The sequence below is a fragment of the Rutidosis leptorrhynchoides genome, chromosome 5, assembly GCF_046630445.1.
Source record: "Rutidosis leptorrhynchoides isolate AG116_Rl617_1_P2 chromosome 5, CSIRO_AGI_Rlap_v1, whole genome shotgun sequence".
Lineage (NCBI taxonomy): Eukaryota > Viridiplantae > Streptophyta > Magnoliopsida > Asterales > Asteraceae > Rutidosis > Rutidosis leptorrhynchoides.
The window spans coordinates 409,773,946-409,783,053 of NC_092337.1; positions in this window are offsets into that span (position 1 = coordinate 409,773,946).

Here is a 9,108-nt window from a genome sequence, read left to right on the forward strand (position 1 = left end):
TTTAAGTACTTGTGTCTACCTCGTAAACATTTATAAAAGCAGTGCATGTATTCTCAGCCCAAAAAAATATATATTGCAAAAGCAATTAAAAAGGGAGCAAATGAAACTCACCATACTGTATTTTGTAGTAAAAATACATATGACGACATTTAACAAGTGTAGGGTTGGCCCCGGATTCACGAACCTAAATCAAGTATATAAATTAACTCATATAATTAACACGTACTAATAATCAAGCTATTTTATATATTACTTATTTAATTTAATAATATATTTGTTATATGTAAATATTTATGTAAATAATGTTATTATATTTAATATATAATTTATATGTAATATTAATATAGTTATAGTATTTGTAATAAAAATATTTATTTGTTATGATATAATAATATTGGTGACACTAATAATAAAAAATATAATACTTATATTAATAGTAAAAATGATAATAATAATAATAATAATAATAATAATAATAATAATAATAATAATAATAATAATAATAATGTTAAAAATAATAATTGTAAAGTTACAAATAATAATGATAATAATAAAATAATAATAAAAATAATGACAATTCTAATAATAATAAAAATGATAGTTTTTAATAATAATAATAATAATAATAATAATAATAATAATAATAATACTTACATGAATAATAATAATAGTATTATTAATAATAATAATATTTATATTAACAATAATATAATAATAATAATAGTAATAAATAAATAAATAAAATAAGACTACCTTTCCAAAAATAGGCTTTTAAAAAGATTTGCAACAGCTCGGGATCGAACCCGAGATCTCTCGTTAACCCAACAACACTCCAAACCATTCCGCTACTACTTATTTTCTATTCTAAATACGATTTTAATATTTTTTTTTTAACTCGTTTTCAGTTTCTCTCTTCTTGTTAATAAACTGTAATCGACCAGAGATCACAACAGAAATAATCCGTGAATCATCATACTATCGTCATATCCTCTTCATCATACATATCATCATCATGTTATCATCGTTTACCATTTTATCATCATTCTATATCCTCTTGCGGTTCAAATCAAAACAGAAAATGATTTTTGTAATTAATGGCCCAAGATCACTTTGGCCCAACTGAAATCACTTACTATCTCGGTCCAAAAAGAAAATTGGGACACGGCCCAATAGTAGCCAATAGCCCAACAGGAAAAGGCTTAGTTTAATCGAGTCTACCCACAGGAATACAACCTGAGCTGTAACAGCGATAAGGGAAAAGAAAAAAAATATAGCAACCGACGTTTCAACTTTTATTAAATCAAAAGTGGGGTCTTCTGTTTTGTATTTGTCGGCCAAAGAGGAAAAAGTACATAACACAGCTCAAAAGTAATTCAATTATATAACAGATGGATTGATACGTTTTGGGTTGATTTTTGGTTTCGTCAACAAACAGAAACAGACACAAGAATCGAGTATAACAGTTGTAGATTGTTGAATGAAACAGAAACAGTAATTAGGTATTGCAGGAGGTGATTTTAAATAATGGTGAGTTGATGAGGGTATCGGTGGTGGTGATATGGGTGGACATGGGTGTGGTTTGGATGGGTTTTCAAACCGTAAACAGAAATACAGAATAACTTTAGTCTGTGGTGAGGGTTTCGTTTGTAAACAGAAAATAAAAGTTAATCGTAGTTGGTGATTGCTATAGTCGAGTATCAAAAGGAAATCGTAAGTAGTAACAAATTGTAACGGTTTTGTTTGGGTTGGGTTGTCGAGCTGTCGAAGAAGTAGAAACAATTGTAGGTTCGTTGGTGATGTTCACGATAGATGAATGAAGATAGAGAGATGAGAGAGATGGATGGGGTTTACGATGGTTTTTGATTAATAGAAACAAAACGAAAGAAAAGAAAAAAAATGGTACAACAAGGTTACGATCATAGTTGCAGGTTGTAGGTTCATGTTACTTGACCAAAACCGAAAACTGAGTATGCAGCAGTCTGTGTTGGTTTTACAATGATGGTCGTGGTTGGTTTTCAAGGTTTACGAAGAAAAAGGGAGATAGATTTCTAGAGAGAGAGAAGGAAAGATGAGAGATAAAGAGGTGAGGGTTTACGGTTTGGTTGAGATCAAAGGTGGCAGTTTTTTTTTTTATGGTGGCGAGTTAGTGGTTCAAGAAGAAACAGGAAACGAGAAAAAAATATAATCAACTTAATGATAAGTTAATGATGATGGTGTATGGTGATGAGAGTTTTTCAGATGCTTCATATGTATATGCATATGTATTATGAGCATATATAGGATAAGAATAAGATAATGGGCAAGTTAAAACAAATCAAAAGAAAACAAGTTATAAAAGTGGTAGTGGATTGTATAGTGTAATTGCGTGAATGATACTGTAACAAAAGTTGATCATAATTGTTTGTATTTGCTAAGTGAATTCGATATTTAACAAACTGTCAGACAGAAACAAAAATTTAATAAAGTGTGATTGTGATATTAAATAATCTCAAATGATTAATTGAATTATAAATTATATATAATTAATAAATATAAATTCATTAATAATTATAATTCTTTTAATATCATTAATAATAATAATAATAATAGTAATAATAATAATACAATTAACAAGTGTAATGATATTTATCAATAATAATGTTAATAATAAAAATAAAAATAATATTATTGATAAAGATAAATAAAAAAATTGCTGAGTTTAATAATAATGATAATAATAATACTTATATAACAAATTATATGTATCAAATTTCATTTTTATTTACAAATAGTTGTTCGTGAATCGTCGGGATTTGTCGAAGGTCTATTAGATAAATGAAACAGTTCAAAATTTTTGAGACTCAACCTAACAAACTTTGCTTATCGTGTCAAAGATATTAAATCGTATCGAGAGTTTGGTTTAAAATTAGTCGAAATTTTCCGGGTCGTGACAGATTGCATGCTACTTTCATACGAATTACTGTTATTGCCATGCTAGTTACTGTTATACATGATTTAAACTGTTGGCCTATTATTTGCTTGCTTTATGACATACTGACATGGAAAATTTATTTTTCCTTGTTCAGATGTCGGATGTTCCACCTGCTGGCATTTCGGGCAGTACAGACTCAGACCCCGTCGCCCTACCTACTGCTACACCTGCTGCTGCTACTGCCGATACACCGGCCCCGACACCCACTAGTGATCCCGGCGCTTCTACTTCCGGAGCTGGTACTAGTGCACCTGCCCCAGTGTCTGCTCCCGGACCCTCGAGGTCACAACCCTGCATTGGTGGTATTGAGATCCCCGCGGAGTTCGGGGAAGGGCCGTTTCGTAACCACATGCGCACGCCTTGCCGACGCACTACCGACGGATGTTTAGTCGTGATTCCGCCAGGCAGACACAGACAGATGTTGGCCGCCTTCGGACGCTTCGGATTACCAGCTCAACCACCAGTGTCACCACCACACGATTCGGATGACTCATCATCTGCCAATTCTTCATCATCAGACAACTCCAGCGATGATGAGGATCCTGCTGATAGACCTATTCAGGCACCCTCCACCCCGCCGAGGAAGCGGTACCGTTTCGACGGCACCGTCATTCCAGGGGTGAATGGAGGTCGTTCTTTTACTGACGCATTTGGCCATCGTCGTAGGGTTACTGCTCATAAACGAGTTGTGCCATACCCTGCCGACCCACAGATACGTAAGGTTCCCCGTTACGTATTGACTATTCCTGGAACCGTACCACCTAGATTTAGATACGGACCACTTACATATAGGGACGTACCGTCTACATCCGGAGCCGGACCATCTACATCAGCACCACTGGCACTACCCGCACCACCCGCCCCACCTGCACCGCCTGCCCCACCAGCTCCCTCTAACGAGGAACTGATGAGGGAGATTGAGACTCTCCGAGCTCGAGTCACTGAGCTCGAGGAGCAGTTGGCTCGAGGAGCAGTTCACCCGCCTTCACCGTAGGACTTTGTATTTAGATTTCATGATGTAATCTAGACATAGTTTCATGTATTTCATATGTATTGTACGAACTTATTCAGATGTATGAAACTTATTATTATTAATGAATGGAACTTTGCGTTATTTAATTCTTGCACGATGTTCTATTTACATTGCTGTACGATGATTCTGTGGTATTTGTACCTAGATGCATTATTTAATAACATGTGATGTTTTGATTCCATGTTGGTCACTATATACTATATTACTACTACTTGCATGCTGGATTTTGACTTGGGTCAAAATTTTTGTTTAGAATACCATGGCTAATGGAAGAACCACACCTACCGCCGCCCAGATTGAGGACATGATCAGCGAACGGGTCACTGCAGCCCTAGCAGAAATAAATCTCCAAGCTCCACCGCCACCACCACCAGTTATCCCACCCGTTCGAAATGGGTGTACATACAAGGAATTCCAGAGCTGCAAACCGCATAACTTCAGCGGCACCGAGGGACCAGTTGGTCTCACCAGATGGTTCGAGAAACTTGAATCAATATTCCGAGTTAGCAACTGTTCGGAGGATAATAAGACCAAGTTTGCATCTTGCACGCTATCTGACGGCGCGCTAACGTGGTGGAACACGTTAGCTCAAGCAAAAGGGATTGATGAGACGTATGCTACGCCTTGGGAAGAGTTTAAGTGTGCTATGATTGATGAGTATTGTCCAAGAACCGAAATTCAGAAGATGGAAATTGAATTCATGCAGTTGAAGGCCGTAGGGAACGACCTTAACAGTTATAATCGTAGGTTTTTGGAGTTAGCATTAATGTGTCCGACCATGGTCACCCCCGAATTCAAGCGCATGGAGAAATACTTCTCGGGACTCCCTAAGTCCATCAAAGGAAATGTCACCTCATCCAAACCACCGAATGTTCCCGAAGCAATGCACATGGCGCATACTCTCCTGAATCAAATCATCCTTGACGAGCCGGAGAAGGCTAAGTTTGAAGCCGGTAGTAGTGAAAAGAGGAAATGGGACAACAACCATAACAACCACAACAACCACAACAACAACAACAACAACAACAACAACAACAACAACAACAACAGGGGGAGAAACTACGATCAAACCCCCGCCAAGAGGCACAACAACGGTGGAAACCCTAATCCCAACAACAACACCAACACCAACCCGAACTACAAAGGAACCTTACCACAATGCAAGCGGTGCTACAAGCACCATACTGGATATTGCAATGTTGTCTGTGAGAAGTGCCAATGGGCTGGGCATATCGGAAAGGACTGCAAGGTCACCACTTTGAATGGGAAACCGAACATCAATGGACCGAAGAAGTGCTACGAATGTGGACATACGGGCCATTTCAGAAACGCGTGCCCAAACAAGCGAAAATACGGAGGACCACCCTGAGGTAGAGCCTTCAATGTTAATGCAAGGGATGCACGCGATAACCCCGACTTGGTGACAGGTATATTCAAAATCAACAATCTTTTAGCTTCTGTCTTGTTTGATACTGGTGCGGATAGAAGTTATGTATGTAGACATTTTTGCGATAAGATTAATTGGTCATTAGTCCCGTTAAAAGAAAGTATGCTTGTCAAGGTCGCCAATGGAAAAGTTGAAAAAGTTGACCACATTAGTCGAGGAGCTATTATCAACATAGCTGGTGCAGATTTCGAAATTGATTTGATACCTATCAAACTCGGAAGTTTTGACGTGATCGTCGGTATGGATTGGTTGAGCAAGATAAAGGCCGATGTTATCTGTGGAGATAAAGCACTTTGCATACCATAAGGAGATGGTGAACCACTGGTTATCTATGGAGAGAGACGTACCTCGAAGTTGAACCTCATTGGTTGCGTGAAAGTGCAAAAGATTATGAAGGGACGCTTTGCTGTCCTAGCACATGTGAAAGCAGTAGAAACTGAGGTGAAGAGCGTGAACGACGTTCGAATTGTGAACGAATTTTCCGATGTCTTCCCAGAGGAATTGCCTGGATTACCGCCGCAGAGAGCCGTAGAGTTTCAGATTGATTTAGTGCCAGGAGCAGCACCTGTAGCTCGCGCACCTTATAGACTCGCACCTTCCGAGATGCAAGAATTACAGAGTCAACTACAAGAGCTGTTAGATCGAGGGTTTATCCAACCAAGTTTCTCGCCTTGGGGCGCACCTGTTCTGTTTGTGAAGAAGAAGGATGGATCCTTTCGTATGTGTATCGACTACCGTGAGCTCAACAAATTGACAATCAAGAATCGGTTTCCTCTTCCGCGAATTGACGATCTTTTTGACCAACTACAAGGATCGAGTGTCTACTCAAAGATCGATTTGCGATCCGGTTATCACCAGTTGAGGGTGAAGGAAAGTGACGTGATGAAAACTGCATTCAGAACCCGCTATGGTCATTATGAGTTTCTCGTGATGCCATTCGGTTTGACAAATGCACCTGCCGTGTTCATGGACCTCATGAATCGTGTCTGCAAGCCTTACTTGGACAAGTTTGTTATCGTCTTCATAGATGATATCCTCATCTACTCTAAGAGCGAAGAAGAACATGAGCAACACCTCCGATTAGTGCTTGAACTCTTAAGACAAGAGCAACTTTACGCCAAATTCTCCAAGTGTGAATTTTGGTTGAAGGAAGTACAATTTTTGGGTCATGTTGTAAGCGACCAGGGTATCAAAGTTGATCCAGCCAAGATTGAAACCATCAGCAAGTGGGAGACCCCCACTACTCCGACGCATATTCACCAATTCCTAGGTCTCGCCAGTTACTATCGAAGATTCATCGAAGGATTTTCTCTGATTGCGCGTCCTTTGACCGCGCTGACTCACAAGGGCAAGAAGTTCATTTGGGAACCCACACACGAATCAGCATTCCAAACTTTGAAGAAGAAGTTAACCTCCGCACCTATCCTATCACTTCCTGAAGGCAGTGACGACTTTGTTGTTTATTGTGATGCATCGAAGAGTGGTTTTGGTTATGTACTGATGCAACGATCAAAGGTTATTGCCTATGCCTCCCGCCAATTGAAGATTCACGAGCGGAACTACACTACACATGATCTTGAACTTGGAGCCGTTGTCTTTGCACTTAAATTGTGGAAACATTATTTTTATGGAACTAAGAGCACTATCTTCACCGATCACAAAAGTCTCTAGCACATCTTCGATCAGAAGCAACTGAATATGAGACAGCGTCGATGGATCGAGACGCTCAACGACTACGATTGTGAACTCCGTTATCACCCTGGCAAGGCCAATGTTGTAGCTGACGCTTTAAGCCGAAAGGAGAGGACGGCACCTCTTCGTGTTAGGGCTCTGAACATCACCATACATTCGAACCTCAACAGCCAGATCAGAGTAGCCCAAGTTGAGGCTCTCAAGGAGGAGAATATATCTCACGAACATTTGAACATACTTGTCTCTCGATTCGAGGTTAGGGAGTCTGGACTCCGATGTTATGCCGGAAGAATTTGGTTACCTTATTATGGAGATCTACGAAACCTGATACTTGATGAAGCACACAAATCGAGATATTTGATTCATCCTGGAGCGGGTAAAATGTACCACGACCTTAAAGAACAGTATTGGTGGCCGAATCTTAAGAAGGACGTTGCAACTTATGTTGGGAAGTGTTTGACTTGTTCGAAAGTTAAGGCTGAACATCAGAGACCTTCTGGGTTACTTCAACAGCTGGAAATCCCACAATGGAAGTGGGAAAGGATCACAATGGATTTCATTACTAAGCTACCAAAGACGGTGGGCGGATACGATACTATTTGGGTTATTGTTGACCGCCTTACCAAATCTGCACACTTCCTAGCGATGAAGGAAACTGATACGATGTAAAGACTTGCTCAATTATACATTAAAGAGGTTGTGTCTCGTCATGGTGTACCTTTATCGATCATCTCAGATCGCGATCCCCGTTTTGCCTCTAGATTTTGGCGTTCTTTGCAAGAAGCCATGGGAACTCGTCTCGACATGAGCACTGCTTATCATCCTCAGACTGACGGGCAAAGTGAACGAACGATTCAGACCTTGGAAGACATGTTGCGCGCATGTGTCATTGATTTTGGAAAGGCCTGGGAAAGACATTTGCCACTCGCCGAATTCTCGTACAACAACAGTTATCACTCAAGCATTAATGCTGCACCTTTCAAAGAATTGTATGGCCGTAAGTGCCGATCTCCTATTTGTTGGGCCGAAGTAGGCGAAAAGCAAATCACCGGACCCGAGGTAGTCCACGAAACCACGGAGAAGATTGCTCAGATTCAAGCTAGACTTAAGACTGCCCGTGATCGCCAAAAGAGTTATGCGATCTTAAACGTAAGGACTTTGAATTTAATGTTGGTGATCGTGTAATGTTGAAGGTTGCACCTTGGAAAGGTGTGATCCGTTTTGGAAAACGTGGAAAGTTGAACCCACGATACATTGGTCCTTTCGAGATCTTGGAACGTGTTGGACCAATTGCATACCGTTTGGATCTACCAGCACAATTGAGCTTAGTTCATCCTACCTTCCATGTGTCAAACTTGAAGAAGTGTCTTGCTGCACCTGAACTTATCATACCATTGGAAGAACTTACTATTGACGACAAACTCCACTTTGTGGAGGAACCTGTTGAAATTATGGATCGTGAGATCAAAACTTTGAAACACAACAAGATTCCGATTGTACGGGTACGTTGGAATGCCAAACGAGGACCTGAGTTTACTTGGGAGCGAGAGGATCAAATGATGCGGAAGTATCCTCACCTTTTCCCGACTCCTCCATCTACTTCAGCTTAAATTTCGGGACGAAATTTTCTTTAACAGGTGGGTAATGTAACGACCCTGGAATTTTCAACGTTTATTTATTAATAATTATTATTATTAATACGTATGATTAAACGAATGTACGTTATTACATTTACATGTTGCCATGATTGCCCGAACTTGACTTTTAAGTGCCCGAAACGTCTTTGTGACACCCGGAACTTGCACGAATAATATTTTTAGATATTATTTACATTCATGATTAAATTTATTAATCATTTTAATTAACTAAGGCTATTAGTTAGTTACTTGGGCTTTAATTGGTTTAACTTGTGATTTATTTGAACTTGGGCTTTGTTAGTGTAATGGACACTTGACTTTGGGCTTA